Genomic DNA, 22,606 nt, shown 5'->3' with positions numbered 1-22,606 from the left:
TAATTCTTAAACACAATGATATAATAAGTTTAAATTGGTGGAATAAAAAAATGCCAATCAAATGAAATTGTGAAACCATTAATCAGATAAAATTTATTTTAAGGTGAAAAAAGTGGGATAAAAAGTGAGCTTTAATAATGATGAATGGAGTAATTCACTGGGAATTAAAAATTCAAGCTTTGAAATCTATAAAGCAATTTACAGAGAAGTTTAGGTCCAAGGTATCCATGATAACTGATAGTTAGGTAATAAGTAATTAAAAATATTGAATTAAATTTTAAAAGCTAGATCTAATAGACTTACATAAATTATCACTCAGCTATTAGGTAAAACTTGAAGTACACATAGAATATTTATAAAAAATCAGTAAACCACAAAACAAATCTCAACAAACACCAAAATCCATTATACAGATTTTCAAACAGCACACACAGTAATATGATGAGTAACCCACGAAGAGAGCCCAAAAGAAATCCTTATGCCTATATGCTTGAATTGAAAAAAATAACTTCATGAAACATCAAAGCACATTAAAAATTAGAAAATACTTCAATCGGAATGACATTATAATCATTTTATATATTTTTAAAATATTTTTTAAATTGCAAATCCACCTCTGAGATTTAAGATTTTTCTCATTGCAATACACAAGAATGCATGTAAGTGTTCAGCAAATATTTAAATAAATGAAAGCTGCATGTAAGACTTGGTAATGGGACACCTGGGTGAATCAGTTAAGTATCTGCCTTCAGCTTGAGTCATGATTCAGAGTCCCAGGATCAAGCCGCTGAGCAGGGAGCCTGCTTCTCCCTCTGCCTGCAGCTTCCCTGCTTGTGCTCGCTCTGACAAAATCTTAAGAAAAAAAAAAAAAAAAAAAGACTTGGTAACATGCAACTAGATTACCATTTTGTAAGTTCTTATGCCTTGGGGTCCCTGGGTGGCTCAGTCAGTTGAGTGGGTGGCTCAGTCAGTTGAGCATCCGACTCTAAATTACAGCTCAGGTCATGATATCAGAGTTGTGAGGTTAGCCCCAGGTCAGGATCCATGCTGGGTGTGGAGCCTGCTTGTGATTTTCTACCTATTGCTCTGCCCAACCCCCAAATAAATTTTTTTTTTTTTAAGTTTCTATGTTTCAATGCATATACTGAAAATGAATATTAAAAATCTAATGACCCTGGAGCATCTGGCTAACTCAGTCATTAACTGTCTGCCTTCAGCTCAGGTCATGATACCAGGGGTCCTAGGATCAAGCCCTGTGTTGGGTTCCCTGCTCTGCAGGAAACCTGCTTCTCCCTCTCCCACTCCCCCTGCTTGTGTTTCCTCTCTTAATGTCCCTCTCTCCATCAAATATATGTTTTTTAAGTGTAATGATGCTAATCATCCCAGGAAGGGAGAAAGACAATAGCAAAATAAACCTAAAAAAATGAGAATGAAAGAATAAAAGAGGAAAAATTAATAGCAAGTGGAAAAGGGGCACCTAGGTAGCTCAGTGGGTTGGGCCTCTGCCTTCAGCTCTGGTCATGATCTTGGAGTTCTGGGATGGAGCCCCAGGTTGAGCTCTCTGCTCGGCGGGGAGCTTGCTTCCTACCCCTCTCTCTGCCTGCTTCTCTGCCTACTTGTGATCTCTGTCAAATAAATCTTAAAAAAAAAAAAATAGCAAGTGGAATAAAGGACCAACAAAGTCAAAACCTCTATCTGAAAATAAGTTTCTTTTAAAAAGCCTCTAGCAGAATGGGTGAAGGAAAAAACATAATCATTAAATCAATTATGAGTTAAAAATTTACCCATAAAAGATAAACCAAGACCAGAATGCCTTACAAATATCCTAGAAATGACTTTAAACTTAAGAAATTAAGAAAACTTCCTAATTCTTTTTATAAAACCAGTTTCTCACAATGTATTCTTGGTATGCCACACAAGAAAAGGATGATATGAGAAACAAAATACTTTCCTAAACCCAATCATGCACATAAATGCAACAAATTATAAATTTTCTAAATATTAACAAACAATTTATAAGCATATTAAAAATGTTATCAGATTAGTTTTATCCCAAGGATGCAAGAATAGTTTAATGTTAGGAAATCCCTTATTCATCACTTTGACTAAGAGAAAATATTTTTAACAGTTGCTTGAGTATATTTCATTGCTCATTTATGATTTAAAAAAATAAAAGATTTTATTGAGCATGAGAGGGGAGAAAGGAGAGGTCAGAGGGAGAAGCAGACTCCCTACTGAGCAGGAAGTCTGATGTGGGACTTGATCCTGGGACTGCAGGATCATGACCTGAGCCGAAGGCAATTGCTTAACCAGCTGAGCCACACGGGTGTCCCCATAAAAAAATAATCTTATACTTAGTCCAAGCCACCATCGTCCTTCATCTACATTATTATAGTAGTGTACTAAGGGGTCTTCCTGACATTCCCAACACAACTCAAATTTATCCTTTTAAAACTTGTATATCCAATCATAGGTCACTCTTCTGATTAAAACACTCCACAGATCTCCACAGCACTTGGTAAAACCTAAAGTACTCACCATATCCTATAAAGTCCTACATGATCTGTACCATTAACTCTTACCTCATATTTACTGCCTTCCTCCTTCATCACAGAGCTCCAACACAATGGTCATCTTCTGTTTTAAGAGCACTGTAAAACTGTTGAAAGATAAAGAGAAAAATCTTAGAGGTTGCCAGAGAACAAAGACCATTTCCCCCTCTAAGGAGCAACAAGACTAGTTAATGACTGACTTTCCAAGAGAAATGATAGAATCTAGAAGATAAATTTTCACTACTGACATAGTAAAGTGAAACAAAAACCTACCAACCTAGGGTTCTATACCCATTGAAAATATCCTTTAAAAGGCACAATATTCTCTCATATAAAAGCTCTTAAATCTGCACCAAAAATAATACTAATACAAAACTCTTCAGATAGAAGAAAAATGCAAGGAAAAGAAAGCACCAGAAAATAGAAATGGATGGGTAAATCTAAATCTTAAATGTGTTTTAGAGGCAACAGGTGGCTCAGTCGTTAAGCGTCTGCCTTCAGCTCAGGTCATGATCCCAGGGTCCTGGGATTGAGCCCCGCATCAGGCTCCCTGCTCAGCAGGAAGCCTGCTTCCCACTCTCCCACTTCCCCTGCTTGTATTCCCTCTCTCACTGACTCTCTCTCTCAAATAAAATCTTTGGGGAAAAAAAAAAAAAAACTCTTGGGGAGCTTGGGTGGCTCAGTCGGTTAATCAGCTGCCTTCAGCTCGGATCATGATCTCCGCATCCTAGGATCAAGTCCCATGTTGGGCTCCTTGCTCAGCAGGGAGCCTGCTTCTCTGTCTGCCTGCCACTCCCTCTGCTTGTGGACACTCACTCTCTGACAATAAAATCTTAAAAAAAAAAAAAAAAAAAAAAAAAAAAAAAAAAAACTGTCTCAGGGTGCCTGGCTTGTTCAGTGAGAAAAACATGTGATTTTAGCGTCACAAGTTCAACCCCAAAGAGATTACTTAAAAAAAAAAAAAACTGTCTTGATCACAATATAAGCAATAATGCATGACAAGAAATCAGTGCTCTAAAAAAACACAGAACCAAAACCAGCCTCAGAGTTCTGCAAACTTTGTCTTAGATGCACTTCTTCCTTAGCAGCACAAATGCAACTGAAATAATTCATGAGTCATGAATTATGTGAACTGTTATGTGAACTTATATACACGTGTGTGTGTGTGTGTGTGTATGCACACAGATCTATCACAATTCAATACCATTTCTAAATGTCACTGTTGTGATGCTATCTCCTGTAGGTACATTTTATTTTTAAGATGTTTTATTTATTTGAAAGAGCACAAACAAAGGGGAACAGCAGAGGGAGAGGGAGAAGGGAGCTCCCTGCTGAGCAGGGAGCCTGATGTGGGGCGTGATCCCAGGACCCTGAGATCAAGACCTGAGCTGAAGGCAGACATTAATGGACTGAGCCACCCAGGTGCCCCCTGTAGGTACATTTTTAAAAATTAGGTTTCTGGGGCGCCTGGGTGGCTCAGTGGGTTAAGCCTCTGTAATGATCCCGGGGTCCTGGGATGGAGTCCCGCATCGGGCTCTCTGCTCAGCGGGGAGCCTGCTTCCCTCTCTATCTCTCTGCCTGCCTCTCTGTCTACTTGTGATCTGTCAAATAAACAAAATCTTTAAAAAAAAATTAGGTTTCTAAATTTCTAATACTTTTGTGTATCTTTCCTTAGTGCAAAGGGGTTTATAACATCTTTTTAATTTGTTGTGACCTTATATACATCCTTCTTTATACCTATTATCACCTTTAATATTAAATTCCACAGGAGTCTAGTTCCAGGCTAAAATCTTATACATGATCCTTCAGGTTCAAAGATAGGCAATTTTACAGGTTTTACCAAGCTGGCCACAAGTGGGAAAACTGCCCTCCTCTCAACAGACTTGGTGAATGGTTAGTCTATTGCAGTCTCTGGAAGGAGTTGCAATCAAAGACTCAGATCTTCATTCCACCCCTGAGCCAACACTGCTCATACACATTCAGCATTCCTAGCCCAACCGCCTCCATTCAGAGGCCTCCATACAGTAGAGCCTCTACCAAGACTTCCTCATCAGGGGACTTTGACTAAAACTTTTTTCCCTTCTGATTCAGTGATTGGAGGAACAAACAAGAATACAATCTTTTCTATTTTCAACTTTTTTTTACACCTAGCCATTACCCCTTTCCCTTCTCCCAAGCCCAAAGTCCTTAAAATGGTAGAAGTGTTTTGTCCAACTCTTCAGCAGTGAGTCATTTTCCACCACCAGCACTGCCTATCATCAGATTGGCCCATGCCTGGTACTATTCCATGATAAACAGAACATTGAAGAGCTAGCATTTTTCTTTTCTTCTTACCTGCAGTAGCTCAGGAGGCAAATAAAGCATTATTACTTTCAGTTTGGCTCATTGTCCTATTCAACAACATTGACATTTCACGGTTTGACAGATAATTCTTCCATTTCCTCTTTTTTCCACTGGCCTAGTATTTTAATGTTTATTTCTTTGTATCAATTTTTTATTTATATTGTGGTTAAAATATAGTGTAATATTGGTTTCAGGAGTAGAATTCAGTGGTTCATCGTTTACCTATAACACACTGAGCTCATCCCAAGTGCCCCCCTTATTATCCATCACCCATTTAGCCCATCCCCCTGCCCACCTCCCTCCATCAACCCTGTTTGTTCTATATAGTTGAGTGTCTTACTGTTTGATTCTTTCTTTTCCTCCTCTTTGTTCATCCAATTTGTTTCTTAAATTCCACATATGAGTGAAATGATATGGTATTTGTCTTTCTCTGACTTATTTCACTTAGCATAATTCACTCTAGGCTACGTCCACATCACTGCAAATGGTAAGATTTCATTTTTTCTTATGGATGAGTAATATTCCATTATATGTATATATATGCACCACCTCTTCTCTATCCGTTCATTAGTCAATGAATATTTGGGCTTTTCCCATAATCTGGCTATTGTTGATAATGCTGCTATAAACATCAGGGTGGCATGTATCCCGTTGAACCAGCATTCATATCCTTCAGATAAATACTTAGTAATGCAATTGCTGGATCATAGCATAGTTTTAGTTTTACATTTTGAGGAACCTCCATACTCTTTTCCAATTTTAGTATATGTGCTGCTGAAGCGAGCATGATACTGTTTCCAGAGTCACTGCACCAATTTTCATTCCCACCAACAGTGCAAAAGGTTTCCCCTTAGCATCCTTGCCAACCTCTTATTTCCTATGTTGTTAATCTTAGGCGTTCTGGCAGGTGTGAGGTGGTTTTGATTTGTATTTCCCTGATGATGATGATGTTGAGCACCTTTTCATGGGTCTATTAGCCATCTTAACATTTTCTTTAGAAAAATGTCTATTCATGCCTTCTGCCCATTTCTTAACTGGATTGTTCTATGGGTATTGGGTTTGATAAGTTCTTTGTACATTTTGGACACTAACCCTTCATCAGATATATCATTTGCAAATATCTTCTCCCATTCCAAAGGTTGCCTTTTAGGTTTATTGATTGTTTCCTTTGCTGTGAAGCTTTGTATCTTGAAGTCTCAATAGTTCATTTTTGCTTTTATTTTTCTTGCCTTTGATGACATATCTAGTAAGAAGTTGCTATAGCCAAGGTCCAAGAGGTTACTACCTGTGTTCTCTTCTAAGATTTTGATGGCTTCCTGTCTCACATTTAGGTCTTTCAACCATTTTGAGTTTATTTTTGTGTATGATGTAAGAAAGTGGGCTAGTTCATTCTTCTGCATGTTGCTGTCCAGTTTTCCCAACACCATATATTGAAGAGACTGTTATTTTCCATTAGATATTCTTTCCTGCTTTGTTGAAAGATTAGTTGACCATATAGTTTTGGCTCCATTTCTGGGTTTTCTGTTCTGTTCCATTGATCTACGTTCTGTTTTTCTGTTGGTACCATACTGTCTTGATCACTATAGCTTTGTAATATAGCTTGAAGCCTGGAATTGTGATGCCTCCAGCTTTTCTTTTTCCAGATTGCTTTGGCTATTTGGGGTCTTTTGTGGTAATCTACAAATTTTAGGAGTATTTTTTCTGGCTGTGTAAAAAATGCTGGTGTAGGTTGCTTTGGGTAGTAAAGACATTTTAACAATGTTCTTCCAATCACTGAGCATAGAATATTTTTCCATTTCTTTTTGTCCTCTTCAATTTCTTTCATAAGTGTTCTATAGTTTTCAGAATTCAGATCTTATCTCCTTGGTTCAGTTTATTCTTAGGTATGTTATGGTTTTTGGTGCAATCATAAATGAGATCCAATCCTTGATTTCTCTTTTTTTGGCTTCATTATTGGAATACAGTAATGCAACAGATTTCTGTATGTTGATCTTGTATCCTACGACTTTACTGCATTTATATATCAGTTCCAGCAATTTTTTGGTGGAGTCTTGTGTTCTCTACATAGAGGATCATGTTGTCTGCAAAGAATTAAAGTTTGGCTTCTTTGTCAATTTGGATGCCTTTTATTTCTTTTTGTTGTCTGATTGCTGAGGCTAGGACTTCTAGTACTATGATAAATAACAATGAGTAGACATTCCTGTCTTGTTCCTGACCATGAATAAAATCTCTGTTCTTCCCCCATTGAGGATGATATTAGCAGTAGGTTTTCATATACAACCTTTATGATTTTTTAAAAAATTGTTCTTTATTTTTAAAAATTTATTTGACAGAGATCACAAGTAGGCAGAGAAGCAGGCAGAGGAGAGAGAGAGAGAGAGAGAGAGAGAGAGGAGGAAGCAGGCTCCCTGCTAAGCAGAGAGCCTGATGTGGGGCTCGATCCTAGGACCCTGGGATCATGACCTGAGCTGAAGTCAGAGGCTTAACCCACTGAGCCACCTAGGCGCCCTGACCTTTATGATGTTGAGGTATGTTCCCTTTATATCTATTTTGTTGAAAGTTTTTATCAAGAATGGATGCTATACTTAGTCAAATGTTTTTTCTGCATCTATTGAGAGGATCATATGGCTCTTACCTTTTTTTAACTGATGTGGTGTATGACCTTGATTGATTTGTGAATTTTGAGCCACCCTTGCAGCCCAGAAATAAATCCCACTTGATTGTGTTGAATGATTCTTTTAATGTACTGGTGGGTTCTATTTGCTAGTATCTTGTTGAGACTTTCTGTATCCATGTTCATCAGAGACACTGGCCTGTAAATTCCCTTTTTTTTAGTAGGGTCTTTGTCTGGTTCTGGAATCAAGGTAATACTGGCCTCATAGAAACATTTTGGGAGTTTTCTTTCCATTCCTCCCCACCACCACCACCAAACAGTTTGAGAATAGGTATTAACTTTTCTTTAAATGTTTGGTAGAGTTCCCTTGGGAAGCCATCTGACCCTGGAGTTTGTTTGTTGGGAGATTTTTTATTACAGATTCAGTTTCATTGCTGGTTATGGATCTGTTCAAATTTTCTACTTTTTTCTGTTTGTGTTGTGATAGTTATATGTTTTTAAGAATTTATGTTTATTCCGGATTGCCTAATTTGTTGGCATTTAATTGTTCATAATCTCTTATTGTTGTGTGTTTTTCTGTGGTGTTGGTTGTGGTCGCTCCTCTTTCATTTGTGATTTGATTTATTTGAATCCTTTTTCTTTTGTTTTTGATAAGTCTGGCTAGAGGTTTAACAGTTTCATTAATTCTTTCAAAAAGCCAACTTCTAGTTTCATTGAAGTTTCATAGTTTTTTCTTTTTCTATATCACTTATTTTGGCTCTAATCTTTATTATTTCTTCTTCTGCTGGCTTTAGGTTTTATTTGCTATTCCTTTTCTAGCTCCTTTAGGTTTAAGGTTAGGTTGTATATTTGAGACTTTTCTTGTTTCTTGCTAGATTCTCTCTCTCCCTCTTCCCCACTCCTACACCTATAAATAAATAAATAAATAAATAAATAAATAAATAACTTAGATCCTGTTTCCACTAGAACTGCAGCTTTGCAGCATTCTGTGGTACGTGGAATTGGTGCATCCAGAGGGTTTTATGCTGGCTTCCTGGGGGAAGAGCCTATTACTGCTCTGGCTCATAGGCACACATGCCCCAGTTAAAAAAAAAAAAAAGCACCTGCAAAGCACAGCAGGGCTTGGTATGAGCAGCTTGAGCCTCCACTGAAGTCTGCCCATGCTGATGGGCAGGGGGAAAATGGTATTAGCCAACTGTCCCATCCTCAGAGAGGGGAGTTCATACCTGCTACTGTTCAGGAAGCCCTCACATAAGAGTGACCAATCCCCTTGTGATCGCCAGGCATTCCTCAAATCCCTGTCTTCACCCTTGTCTCTGAATCATCTGTCCATGCAACAGCACAGCTCCTTGTTTTATCTCAGGTGCACCTGCTGGGTTTCAAAACTCCACATTTTAGGGACCCAGCAAAGGATGGACCCATGATGTGGGTCTCACCACACTGTGGCCAGTGCTGGTCTGTTCTGGAAGGGCACTTGCATGAACACACAGGGGGACTGGACTTTATGGTAAAGCACATCAAAAAGCCAGCATCCAGGTTAGCTGGTGTGTCTGCTCAGCAGGTGTGTCTGCTCCTCTGCTAATGAATGGGGCAGCTCAATGGCACTCCCCAGCTCTTGTGTCCCCTAAGAAGCAGTGGGCCTGTCTCAAATTCACTCTAAGAAGGGAAATTGTCTCTCCCTATGTGACCCAGGAAACCCTCAAACCATACTGTCCGCTCCCAGACCTCTGCCCTCCTTCTCAACAGGAGCACTTCAGGCTCTACCCCAGCGATAGCATGGACTTCTAAGAAACCCTTCAGTCTTGAGCTCCACTGCTTGTAAAAACTTGTGGTAATCAGTCCCTCTCATTTACTCAGACAGTGGTTTTAGGAAGTGTTTTTCTTGTGCAATGCCTGCACGCTGTTCTTACTCTCTCTCCTCTTTGTGAGAAGGCTTCCCCACCTCTGCAGCACCTGTGATTCTTTCTGCCCCAAATCATGTCTCTGCACCAGCTACCTTCCACAATGTGGCCTCTGTTCTACCTCTAGATGTGCAGTTTGTTCCCTCAGTCCTTGGATTGATTTCTTGGGTGTTCAGAATGATTTGAAATAAAATATCAAACAAAAAAGTCACAGAACTGAAGAACCGAATAACCTCACTGGAAAATAAACTAGTTCAACAGCAGGTTGCATGAAACAGAGAAAAGGATCAGTCAGTTCAAAAGCAAGGAGGTGGGACTCATCCAATCAGAGCACAAAAAGAAGAATGGGAAAAGGTAAAAATATCTTAAGGGGGTTATAGGATAACATCAAGTGAACTAACATAAGAGTCCCAGAAAAAGAAGGGCCAAAATCTTAAGAATTAATGGCTGAAAACATCTCTAACCTAGGGAAGGAAACAGACATCCATATCTAAGATGCCCAGAGCATTTCAAAAAAGATGAATACAAACAGACCCATACTAAGATACTGTATAATTAAAATGTCAACATTTAAAGGCAAAAAAAAAAAAAAAAAGTAGCAAGAGAAAAACAGTTTGTTACATAAAAGGGAACCCTTAACTTTACAATTATTTAATGAATATCTCATGGCGAGGAAAGCAACAGAATATGCAATGTAGTCAATGGCTATACTATATTTTAATAGTGTTGTAAGGTGAGACGGCAGCTACACTTGCTGTGAGTACAGCAGTATGTATAGAGTTGTTGCATCACTATGGTGTGCATCTGAAACTAATGTAACATTCTATGTCAACTCCAATTTAAAAAAAAAAATTAAAGGAACATCAAAAGACTATCAGTATATTTTTTAGCAGATACTTTGTAGGCCAAGAGGGAGTGGCACTATGTGTAAAGTGCTCAAGAAAAAACTTGTGGTCTTGGGAAGACGCTGGATTGGGAGGATTCTAAACTCATTATGTTCCACAGACCAACCTGCGTAACAGCCACCTGGGTGCACTGAACACAGAAAATAAAGACGGGCGGAACAGACTATCAGTAGTTAACCAACAAGAGGAGGACACATGGGAAACGATAGGAGGGGGTAGAGATGCAGTCTGGAACCGGTCTCAGTGAGACTAACCACAGATGCGAGGGACACCACAAGCACAGAGAAGGGAAAGGAAACTCCCCACACCAGGCACCACACACATGGGAATGGCACTGGGAAAACAAATCCCCATAACATTTGACTCTGAAAACCAGTAGGGCTTAATACCATGAATCTTTACAATCAGTGGAGCTTAACTCTGGGTAAAATTTTGGCAGATTCAGTCTTGACAGAGCCAAAGGGTGATAGGAAAACTGAGGCTCCACCAAGATACAACAGAGAAGCAGCACTCTGCAAAGCATCTAGGGTACAAGTAAAAATTACTCATCCCTCAAAGTGTGCTGGAGGAGCAGGGATCTTTAGGAGACTTCAAGAACAAAAAGCTGATGGGCACCATTTCTCCCCCACCTCCAGGCTAAACAGTGGGATGCTTGCATGAAAAAGCATGAACACCCCGCACCTACCTTTCAAACACCACACATCCCCACTCCCATTCTTCTGCAAATCCTCTGAATCCAAACTGGCCCACCTAGCAGGAGTCCCTATAAACCAACTCCTTCCACCTTCTATCCTGAATGCAGCCCTGGCAAATACCAGCACCACTGCAAAGTGATTCCTGGGGAAAATGACCACACACACCAGTACATCTGCAGTCCCGTCACCAAACTGGCAGTGTGGAGAGAGTGCTCTGCTGATCAGTGTATCTGCAGTTTCAGCACAGGGTCTGGGGAAAACATATGGACCAACTACAGGCCATGCCTACCAAAAAAAGCCTCTTAGTGGACAAGACAAGGATTGCTGGCTGTAGTTGGTGGGACCACAGCCCAGACAAATGGGCTAAGCACAGGTGCCTGATCTGACTGCTGACCTTGCCCAATTACATGCCCACAACTCCAGACTAGCTTGTTAACAGCACGGGACCAACCCAGCCCACAAGAGGCAAAATGGGCCATGGAAGCTGACTGGAATGAAAGCAAATGAGGCTTGGCTACAATAGTGAAGTACACAAAGCCTACATAGGAGACAACTCTCATGTGCCTGGTTTTGGTGAACAGGGGACATTGCACTACAGGGTAACAAAGGAACTCTTACTCACAAAGCTGCATCTTTCAAGATCAGGAGACAGAGCTAAATTTCCTAACACATAGAAACAAACACAGAGAGATAAAATGAGGAGATGGGAATATGTCACAAATGAAAGAACAAGAACCACAACAAAAGAACTAAATGAAATGGAGATAAAGAATACGCCTAATAAAAAATTCAAAGTGATGGTCATAAAGATGCCCACTGGACTTAAAATGTGAAATAGAAATATAAGAAAGAACCCCTGGGGATAAAAATACATTATATGTTTATTAAAATAAAAAAAAGAAATATAAGAACCAGAGAAGATGAACTCTATAACTAAAATTAAAAACACACTACAGGAAGTTAATAGTAGATTAGAGGAGAGAGAAAAATAAAGATTAATGAATCAGAAGACAAAAGTATTGGGAAACAAACCAAGCTACACAGGAAAAAGAAAAAAGGAGTAATAAAAAGTACGAATAGGTAAAGGGAACTCAGTTACATCATCCAGTATAATAACATTCCCATTGTAGGGAATCCCAGAAGTAAAAGGGAGCAAACATTTATTTATTTAAGGAAATAATAGCTGAAACTTGTATAACATGGATGCAGGAAACAGACATCCAGTTCCAGGAAACCCAGAAAGTGTTGAACACACATAACCCAAGCAGATCCACAACAAGACACACAGTAATTAAAATGGCATAAAAATAGTGATAAACAGAGACTTTAAAAGCAGCAAGAGAAAAACCAGTTACATACAAGGGAAATCCTATAGGGTTAACAGATTTTCCAGCAGAGAACTTAGAGGCCAGAAGAACGTGGATAGGGTGCCTGGGTGGCTCAGTTGGTTAAGTGACTGCCCTCTGCTCAGGTCATGATCCTGGAGTCCCAGGATCGAGTCCCACATTGGGCTTCCTGCTCAGCAGGGAGTCTGCTTCTCCCACTGACTTCTCTCCTTTCATGCTCTCTCTCTCTCATTCTTTCTCTCTCAAATAAATAAATAAAATCTTTTTTTTAAAGATTTATTTATTTATTTATTTGACACAGAGAGAGAGAGATCACAAGCAGGCAGAGAGAGAGAGAGAGGAAGGGAAGCAGGCTCCCCGCTGAGCAGAGAGCCCGACGTGGGACTCGATCCCAGAGACTTTAAAAGCAGCAAGAGAAAAACCAGTTAGATACAAGGGAAATCCTATAGGGTTAACAGATTTACCAGCAGAGAACTTAGAGGCCAGAAGAACGTGGATAGGGTGCCTGGGTGGGTGCCAGAGATCATGACCTGAGCCGAAGGCAGTGGCTTAACCCACTGAGCCACCCAGGCGCCCCTAAATAAATAAAATCTTGGGAAAATAAACAAAAAACAGAAGAACATGGGTAAGGTGCTTTCAAAGTACTGAAAGAAAAACAACAACAACCCTGCAAACAAAAACCCAGCAAAGATATCATTCAGAACACAAGGAGAGATAAAGTTTCCCAGAAAAACAGAAGTTAAAGGAGTTCATCAATACTAAACCAGACTTACAAGAAATATTAAAGGGAATTCCTTGAGTGGAAGAAAAGGCCATAATCAGAAGTAAGAAAATTATAAAAGAAAACTCACATGTAAATTCAAACATAATAAAAGTAGTAGATTAATCATTTTTAAAGCCAGCACAGAGATTAAAGCACTAAAGCCAAATATATTTATAAAAATCAGTCAAGACATTCACAAAATAAAAGGATGTAAACCATAATATCATATACATAAAACATCAATGAGCAAAGAGTAAAAACGTAGTGCTTTTAAGTGGGTTCAAGCTCAAGGAATCAACAATTTAATACAGAATACTACAGACACAAAATGTTATATATAAGCCTAATGGTAACTACAAATCAAAATCCTGTATTATAGCTGGGGCACCCGGGTGGCTCAGTCAGTAAGTATCTGCTTTTGGTTCACAATCCCAGGATCAAGCCCACATGGGGCTCCCTGCTCAGCTGGGAGCCTCCTTCTCCTTCTCCCTCGGCCCCGACCCCCTGCTCATGCTCTCTCTCTCAAGTAAATAAATAAAATCTTAAAAAAAAAAACAAACCTGTAATAGATACACAAAAAATAAAGAGGAAGAAATCAAAGCATATCACTATACAAGCCAGCAAACCATGAGAAAGGAAAGCAAGAGAAGGGTACAGAGAAGTACTACAACAATCATAATACAAGTAACAAAATGGCAATAAGTACTTACGTATCCCTTTGAATGTAAATGGACTAAAGGCTCTAATCAAAGAGTAACTGAATGGACAAAAAAGCAAAACCCTTCCATATGCTACCTAGAAGAGATTCATTTCAGATCTAAAGACGTGGATTAAAAAGACTGAAAGTGAAGGGACAGAAAAATGTTTAGGATCCAAATGAAAGAAAAACAAAAAAACAAAAAACAAAAAAAACCCTGGGGTAGCAATACATCTATCAGCCAATATAGACCTCAAAACAAAGGCTGTAACAAGGGACAAAGAAGGATATGATGATAAAGTGATAAAGGGAACTAATCAATAAGACGATATACAAATGGGGGCGCCTGGGTGGCTCAGTGGGTTAAGCCGCTGCCTTCGGCTCGGGTCGTGATCCCAGGGTCCTGGGATCGAGCCCCACATCGGGCTCTCTGCTCAGCAGGGAGCTTGCTTCCCTCTCTCTCTCTGCCTGCCTCTCCATCTACTTGTGATTTCTCTCTGTCAAATAAATAAATAAAATCTTAAAAAAAAAAAAAAAGACGATATACAAATGATAAGTATATAAGTACCCAACATGGGAGCACCTATGTACATAAAACAAATATTAACCAAAATAAAGGAGGAAATTGGCAGTATAAGAATAGTAGGGGACTTTAAAACCTCACTTAAATCGGGGAGGGTATGTGCTTTGGTGAGTGCTGTGAAGTGTGTAAACCTGGCGATTCACAGACCTGTACCCCTGGGGATAAAAATATATGTTTATAAAAAATAAAAAATTTAAAAAAAACCCTCATTTAAATCAATGGATAAATCATCCATACAGAAAATCAACAAGGAAACCATGGCTTTGAATGACACACTGAACCAGACGGAACTAACAGATATATTCAGACCATTCCATCCAAAAACAGTAGAAAACACATTCTTTTCAAGTGTACATGGATCATTCTCCAGAACAGAAGAAGTCTCAGTTAGTTAACTGATAAAAAAAAGACTGATATCACAGTAAGCATCTTTTTCAACCACAATGGTATAAAACTGGAAATCAGTTACAAGACAAAAATGACAAATACATGGATGCTAAATTACATGCTACTAAACAATAGATGAATCAACCAAGAAATCAAAGAGGAAATAAAAAACTAGGTGGAGACAAATGCTAATGAAAATACAACAAACCAAAATCTTTGGGAAACATCAAAACCTGTTCTTACAGGAGGGTTCACAGCAGTACAATCTTAAGAAGAAAAATCTCAAAAAACAAAAAACAAACAAACAAAAAAAAAACCATACCTTACCCTTAAAGGAGGTTGAAAAAGAAGAAAAAGCCCCAAACCAGTAGAAGGAAGGAAATAAGTGAAACAGAGTAAAAAAACAATAGAACAGATGATTGAAACCAGGACTTGCTTCTTTGAAAAGACCTACAAAATTGCAGATATATATAGGAGATTAAACAGAAAGGGGAGAGGGCCACCAAAGCTAGCCATTGGAAAGTAATACCCACAATGCGAAAGTGCCCTGAGCCTGGGGACCAGCAATAGCTTGGAGACCAGTGGCTGCAAGTTGGGAAGGGGCTGATAACAGCACTCAAACAGAACAAAGGGGCTTAAGGGGTAATTGTTGGGACCAGGTGGCCTCAGGTGCACATGGACCTAAGGCACACTAATGTGAGCCAGTAGTCCTGGGAATGACAGCCACCAGGACCAGGGTTGCCTGGACCAGTATTGCTAGAGGTTTTGGTGGCATGGAGGTACAGAAATAAGCTGGGGCCTCGGACAAACACTGAAACAGTGGCTGGGGCTGTGCACCGCCTGAGGGAGGCTGCAGTGTTCAACAGAGTTTGCAGAAGGAGAGTCTGTGCTCTGGAGGATTCAGAGAGGAGCAGACTGTGGCTTCCCTCTGAGGCAGAGGTTGGGTGCAGACAGTTTACTTTGCTCTGACCCTCCAGAAAGGCATGAAAAGCCTCCAAAGAACAAAAGCCTCCAGAGAACAAAAGCCAGAAAAAACAGTTTCCCAGGGGGCAGGGCAACTCAGCCCACACAGGATAATTGAAAAACAACATGGTAGGCCCCTCCCCCAGAAGACAAGCTGATACAATAAGAGGACAACAACCATGGGTCCCCATAAAATTGTAAAACCCAAACATCAGGAGAAAACAGTCTATTAAGGTCCTGGTATTGTCTCACAGCCTGTATATTTCTTAGATACAACTTTTCTCTCTCTTTTAATACTTCCTCATGATTCTTGATCTTTTATTTTTTTTAACTATTTTAACTAGATGTTTAATACAAGATATTCCATAGTAACATTTTTTAAAGATATTATTTATTTGACAGAGATCACAAGTACGTGGAAAGGCAGGCAAAGAAAGAGAGGGAAGCAGGCTCCCTGCTGAGCAGAGAGCCCAGTACAGGGCTTGATCCCAGGACCCTGAGATCATGACCTGAGCCGAAGGCAGAGACAACCCACTGAGCCACCTGGGCACCCCTCCACAGTAACTTTTTAACTTGAACTTTTTCATATAATTTTTTTTCTTTTTCTTTACATGTATGTGTGTGTGTGTGTGTGTGTGTGTGTATGTACACAATGTATACTTCAATGTAGACCTTTTTCCCCTATTCAGTACTACCTTTTTTTAAAAAATAGATTTATTTATTTATTTGACAGAAAGAGAGAGAGATCACAAGTAGGCAGAGAGGCAGGCAGAGGGGGAGGGGGAAGCAGGCCTCCCACTGAGTAGAGAGCCCAACCTGGGGCTTGATCAGGGACCCTGAGATCATGATCTGAGCAAAAGGCAGAGGCTTAACCCACTGAGCCACCCAGGTGCCCCTCAGTACTACCTTTATATAGTTTTAATTTCTCTGTATTTCTGGAAAGTTGAGTTCTCTAACAAAGATAACAAAATACACCCAGAAAGAACTGAAATACACTTCTTCTCCCACATAGAGGGATTATAACCACCTTCCCATCAGTCCCCACTTTTTATTTTTTTTCCTTTCTTTTGTTGGTCTGTTTGTTTGTTTTCATTTTTGTACTTTATAAATCTTACTCTTGGGGCTCATTTTGGCTGGGTTTTTTTGGTCTTTTTGTTTGTTTCTCTTTTTGTACTTTATAAATCTTACTCTTGGGGCTCATTTGGGCTAGGGTTCTTTCTCTTTCTTTCTTTCTTTCTCTCTTTCTCTCTTCCTCTCCTTTTTTCTCTTTTTGTAGGTGATTTTCAATTGCTTCAAAATTGCTCCAAAACTTCCTAGGATGCACGTTGCCTGGATAGTGGTTGATATTTTTCAGCTATATATCCCTAACCACAACTCAACAGAATGACAAGGAGAAAGAATTCCCAACAAAGAAAAGACCTAGAGACAATGGCTTCTCAGAAGATCTAATGGATATGGATCTAAGCAAGATGTCAGAAATAGACTTCACAGTAACAGTTATGAAGACAATAGTCAGGCTGGAGAAAACTATTAATGGCAATATAGATTCATTTAGGGAAGAAGTGAGAGCAGATCTGGCAGAACTTAAAAATGTATCAATGAGATACAATCAATCTAGATACTCAAACAGGGTAAATGAGGCAGAATGAATTACTGCTCTTGAAGACAAACTGATAGAAAAGAAGGATCAGGAGGAGGTCTGGAGCAAACAGCTCAAAATCCATGAAAACAGAATTAGAAATAAATGACACCATGAAACGTTACAATGTCAGAATTATTGGGATCCCTGAGGGGTGTATGGAGAGAGAGGATTAGAAGATATATTTCACCAAATAATATCCAAGAACTTCCCTAATCTGGGGAATGAAACAAGTAATCATGTTATAGAGGCAGAGAGGACAGCCCCCAAGATCAATGAAGATAGATCAATCCCCAGGCATGTAACAGTAAAACTCACAAATCTTAGAACCAAGGAAATCATTTTAAGGGCAGTTGGGGGAAGAGATTCCTTATGCACAGAGGGAAAAACATCAGAATAATGTCAGACCTGTCCACAGAGACCAGGCAAGCCAGAAAGGGTTGGCAAGACATATTCAGGGTACTAAATGTGAAAAATGGGCAGCCAAGAATTCTTTATCTGGCAAGGTTATCATTCAGAATAGATGAGAGATAAGAAACTTCCAGGACTGGCAGAGACTGAATAAGTGACCACCAAGCTGGCCTTGCAAGAAATATTGGGGGGGGGGGGGTTCTATAAAAGAAGAAAGACCCCACAAGTGACACAGAACAGAGATATACAGAGACAATCCATAGAAACAAAGACTTCACAGATAACATGATGACAATAAAATCTATCAATAATCACTCTCAACATGAACAGCCTAAATGCTCCCATAAAATGGCACAGGGTTGCAGATTGGATAAAAAGACAGGACCCATCCATATGCTGTCTATAAGAGACTCGCTTTGAATTTAAAGACACATTCAGACTGAAAGTGAAGGGATGGAAAACTATCCTTCATGTCATCAGCCTTAAAAGAAAGCTGGCGTAGCAATTCTCCTATCAGACAAATTATATTTTAAGCTAAATACTGTAGTTACAGATACAGACGGACTCTATATCATTCTTAAAGGGTCTATCCAACAAGAAGATCTAACAATTATAAATATCTATGCCCCCAATATGGGAACAGCCAACGACATAAGCCAACTGTTAACCAATATACAGAGACATATTGATAATAATATGTTAACTGTAGGAGACCTTAACACACCACTCTCAGCAATAGACAGAACAACTACGCAGAACAACAAACAAACAAGAGCTTTGAATGACACACTGGAACAGATGAACCTCATAGACATATACAGAACATTCAACCCTAAAACAATAGAATACTCATTCTTCCCAAGCATGCATGGAACTTTCTCCAGAATAGACCACATACTGGGTCACAAATCAGGTCTCAACTGATACCAAAAGAATGAGATTATTCCCTGCATATTCTCAGACCACACTGCTGTGAAACTGGAACTTAATCAGAAGGAAAAGTTTGAAAAAAATTCAAACACTTGGAAGTTAAAGACCATCCTGGTCAAGAATGTTTGGGTCAATCAGGAAATCAAAGAAGAACTTAATCAATTCATGGAAACCAATGAGAATGAAGACACATTGATCCAAAACCTATGGGATACGGCAAAGCCAGTCCTAAGGGGGAAATACATAGCCATCCAAGCCTCACTCAAAAGAACAGAAAAATCCCAAATACACAAACTATCTTTACACCGTGAAGATCTAGGTAATCAACAACAAATTAAACCTAACCCACAAACTAGAAGGGAAACAATTAAGATTAGAGCAGAGATCAACAAATTAGAAACCAGAAAGACAACAGAACACATTAATGAAACTAGAAGCTAGTTCTTTGAAAGAATTAATAATATTGATAAACCCTTGGCCAGACTTACCCAAAAGAAAAGAGAAAGGACCCAAATTAATAAAATTATGAATGAAAGGGGGGAGATCATGACTAACACCAGGGAAACAGAAACAATCATCAGAAATTACTATCAACAGCTATATGCCAATAAGTTAAGCAATCTAGAAGAAATGGATGCACTCCTGGAAACCTACAAACTTCCCAGATTGAAACAGGAAGAAACTGACAACCTGAATAAACCAATAACTAGTAAAAAGATTGAAGCAATGATCAAAATCCTCCCAAAAAACAAGAGTCCAGGACCTGATGGATTCCTTGGGAAATTCTACCAAACATTCAAAGAAGAAATAGTACCTATTCTCCTGAAGCTGTGTTAAAAAACAGAAACAGGGGACGCCTGGGTGGCTCAGCTGGTTAAGTGGCTGCCTTTGGCTCAGGTCATGATCCCAGCGTCCTGGGATCGAGTCCCACATCGGGCTCCTTGCTCAGCAGGGAGCCTGCTTCTCTCTCTGCCTGCCTCTCTGCCTACTTGTGTTCACTCTCGCTCCTCTCTCTCTCTGACAAATAAATAAATAAAATCTTAAAAAAAAAAAAAAACAGAAACAGAAGGAAAACTTCCAGACTCTTTCTAAGAGGCCAGCATTACTTTGATCCCCAAACCAGGCAAAGACCTCAAAAACTCTCTCTCTTCATAGATGACATGATATTCTATGTGGAAAACCCAAAAGTCTCCACCCTCAAATTACTAGAACTTATACAGAAATTCAGTAATATGGGAGGATAAAAAAATCAATGCACAGAAATCAGTTGCTTTCTTGCACATTAACAGTGAAACTGTAGAAAGAGAAATTAGAGAATCGATTCCATTTACAACAGCATTAAAACCATTAGATACCTTGGAATAAATCTAACCAAAGAGGTAAAGGATCTATACTCTAGGAACAACAAAACACTCATGAAAGAAATTGAAGAAGACACAAAAGATGGAAAAACATTCCATGCTCATGGATCAGAAAAATAAACATCATTAAAATAACTATGCTGCCCAGAGCAAGCTATACTTTCAACATCATCCCAATGAAGATACCAATGGCAATTTTCAAAATGCTGGAACAAACAATCCTAAAATTTGTATGGAACCAGAAAAGACCCGGAATCACCAAGGAAATGTTGAAAAAGAAAAACGAAGCTGGAAGCATAATGTTACCTGACTTCAAGCTATATTACAAAGCTGTGATCACCAAGATTGGCATGGTACTGGCACAAAAACAGATACATACACCAATGGATTAGAATAAAGAGCCCAGATATGGGCTCTCAACTCTATGGTCAACTAATCTCCAATTGGAGATTCTTGGAGAATCTCCAATTCTCCATGGGAAAAAATATCCCATGGAAGAAAGTCTCTTCAATAAATGGTGTTGGGAAAATTGGACAGCTATATATAGAAGAATGAAACTGGACCATTCTTTTACACAAAACACAAAGATAAACTCTAAATGGATGAAAGACATCAATGTGAGACAAGAACCATCAAAATCCTAGAGAAGAACATAGGCAGTAACCTCTTTAACATCGGCCATAGCAACTTTTCTCAAGACAAGTCTCCAAAGGCAAGGGAAACAAAAGCAAGAATGAACTTTTGGGACTTCATCAAGATAAAAAATTTCTGCACAGCAAAGGAAACAGTCAACAAAACAAAGAGGCAACACACAGGATGGGAGAAGGTATTTGCAGATGACACTACAGACAAAGTGCTGATATATCCAAGATCTATAAAGAACTTCTCAGATCAACACCTAAAAAACAGATAATCAAGTCAAAAAATGGTCAGAAGACATGATCAGACATCTCTCCAAAGACATACAAATGGCTAACAGACACATGAAAAAGTGATCATCATCATTAGCCATCAGGGAAATTAAAATCAAAATCACATTGAGATACCACCTTACACCAGTAAGAAGGGCAAAAATTGACAAGGCAAGAAACAACAAATCTTGGAGAAGTTGTAGAGAAATGTGAACCCTCTTACACTGTTGATGGGAATGCAAACTTGTGCATTCATTTTGGAAAACAGTGTGGCAGTTCCTCAAAAAATTAAAAATAGTGGAACCCTATGACTGAGCAATTACACTATTGGGTATTTACCCCAAAGATAAAGGAGTAGTGAAAAGAAGGGCCATATTCACCCCAATGCTTGTGGCAGCAATGTGGCAGCAATAGTCAAAATGTAGAAAGAGCCAAGATGCACTTTAACAGATGAATGGATAAAGATGTGATCCATATACACAATGGAATATTACTCAGCCATCAGAAAGGAGGAATGCCCAACTTTTGTACCAACTTGAATGGGACTGGAGGAGATTATGCTAAGTGAAATAAGCCAAACAGAGAAAGCAAATTATCATATGATTTCAATTATTTGTGGAACATAAGGAATAGCATAGAGGACATTAGCAGAAAAGAAAAATGAAGGGGGAGAAATCGGAGTGGTAGATGAACCATGAGAGACTATGGACTCCAAGAAACAAATGGAGAGTTTTAGAAGGGAGGGAGGAGGGGGAGAGGGGAGGCTGGTGATGGATATTAAGGAGGGCAGTGATTGCATGGAGCACTGGGTGTTATATGCAAACTTGGAACACTACATCAAAAACTAATGATGTACTACTGTATGGTGACTAACATAATACAACAAAAAAAAAAGATTAACAAAATTGATAAACCCCTAGCCAGAAAAATCAAGAAAAAGAAGAGGGTTCAAATAAATAAAAACAGAAAAGAAGGAAAATAAATAACCGATGTCTTAGAAATACAAAAGATTATAAGATTATGAAAAATTGTATACCAACATATTGGACAACCTAGAAGAAATAGAAAATTCCTAGAAAATTATAACATCTGAAAACTAAATTAAAAAGAAATAGAAAATCTGAACAGACTGATTACTAGCAAGTAATCAAAAAACTCAAAATAACCCAAAAGTCCAGGACCACATGGCTTCAAAGGTGAAGTCTACCAAACATTTAAAGAAAAGTTAGTATCTATCCTTTTCAAACTATTCCAAAAAATAGAAGAGGAAGGAAAGCTCCCAAATTCATTCTATGAAGCCAGGATTACCCTGATACCAAAACCAGATAAAGATACTACAAAAAATGGCCGCCTGGGTGGCTCAGTGGGTTAAGCCTCTGCCTTTGGCTCAGGTCATGATCTCAGGGTCTTGGGATCGAATCCCGCATCAGGTTCTCTGCTCAGCAGGGAGCCTGCTTCCCTCTCTCTCTCTCTGCCTGCCTCTCTGCCTACTTGTAATCTCTCTCTGTCAAATAAACAAATAAAATCTTTAAAAAAAAAAAAAAACGATACTAGAAAACATAAAAAGTACAGCCCAGTACCTCTGATGAACATACAGGCAAAATA

At 39.0% G+C, this 22,606-nt stretch overlaps 1 long non-coding RNA gene across 2 annotated transcripts in view; it reads right to left on the bottom strand.

The window, feature by feature from the left end:
* The window catches only part of LOC131828034 (uncharacterized), a 192,828-nt gene that overhangs the window by 146,223 nt on the left and 23,999 nt on the right, over nucleotides 1-22,606 (bottom strand). For both annotated transcript variants that reach the window (XR_009352198.1, XR_009352199.1), the window contains exon 2: nucleotides 2,583-2,659. This is a non-coding gene — a long non-coding RNA (uncharacterized LOC131828034). The remainder of the gene's footprint in view (nucleotides 1-2,582; nucleotides 2,660-22,606) is intronic.

The sequence above is a fragment of the Mustela lutreola genome, chromosome 1 (genome assembly GCF_030435805.1).
Source record: "Mustela lutreola isolate mMusLut2 chromosome 1, mMusLut2.pri, whole genome shotgun sequence".
Taxonomy (NCBI): domain Eukaryota; kingdom Metazoa; phylum Chordata; class Mammalia; order Carnivora; family Mustelidae; genus Mustela; species Mustela lutreola.
The sequence above is the reverse complement of the archived record's forward strand: the minus strand, read 5'-3'. Positions and strand labels throughout refer to the sequence as shown.